We start from the raw sequence: 1103 nt of genomic DNA, 5'->3' as shown, positions 1-1103 counted from the left end.
TCTGAAACTTATGAAACTTACAGGGTATTCTTTTAGTACGATGATCTCTTATATGTCAAAAGCTAAAGTAATCTCAATTCACGTCGGAGAACGCTTTGGGAACGAGAATGCCCACGTCGCCATTCTTTCAAATCTCTGCCTAGTGTGGAAGCCTGCACAGCTAGGGCGAGAGAACAGAAGAGCCAGGAGTGGCTCGCATATCTAGACTGTAGAATCTGACGAAGGTAATGGGCGTGGACCAATCCTGCATAGACACACCTGCTAAAAAGGCCTTGGAGGCCGCCACACTTCGAGTGGAGTGAGCCTTGACCCCTAGCGGCGAGGGAAGATCAGAGGACTCATAAGAGATAGAGATGGCATCCACTATCCACCGGCCGAGGGTCTGTTTCGTAGCTGGAAGACCTCTATTAGGGGGACCGAAGTACTGTACCGACTGGGCAGCTAGCTGGGTCGAGCTGGCGGTCTCTACACCAGGAAGTGAAAAGCTTCTACTTCAAGGCGTACAGTTTCCTCGTAGTGGGAGCTCTGGATTGGAGGATGTCTCAACAACCTCAGTTGAGAGACCAGAAGCTACTAGTTGTGCCCCCTCAGGGGCCACACCCATAACTTCCACAGCTCCGGGTGGGGGTGAAATATCGTGCCATCCGCCTGTGAGAGGAGGTCCCTCCTGACGGGAATCTCCCACTCGAGGGTACAGAAACGCTTTGGCCAGACCGGGCGCAAAGTCAAGAAGGGGCCACTGAAAGGGCCTGCAAATCCCCAACTCTCTTAAGAGAAGATATCGCCAGAAGAAAGGTAGTCTTTATAGTAAGGTGGCGATCAGAGATCTCCTCAATTGGCTCGAACGGAGGCTTACAGAGAGCTTCTAGCACCACGGCCAGGTCCCACATGGGGACGCGAGATTGTATGAGAGGCCTCAGCCTCAATGCACCACGGAGGAAACGTGTAACCAGGGGGTGTATCCCCACTGACTGGCCACCGAGAGGGGCGTGGTAGGCCGCAATGGCCCCCACGTAGACCTTCAGGGTGGAGTGGGTCAACCCTGTAGAGAAACGGGCTGGCAGGAACTCCAGTACTGTACCAACTGGGCAGTTAGCTGGGTC

Source organism: Sinocyclocheilus rhinocerous, unplaced genomic scaffold (genome assembly GCF_001515625.1).
Source record: "Sinocyclocheilus rhinocerous isolate Xijiao unplaced genomic scaffold, SAMN03320098_v1.1 scaffold100, whole genome shotgun sequence".
In the NCBI taxonomy this organism is placed as follows: domain Eukaryota; kingdom Metazoa; phylum Chordata; class Actinopteri; order Cypriniformes; family Cyprinidae; genus Sinocyclocheilus; species Sinocyclocheilus rhinocerous.
The sequence above is the reverse complement of the archived record's forward strand: the minus strand, read 5'-3'. Positions refer to the sequence as shown.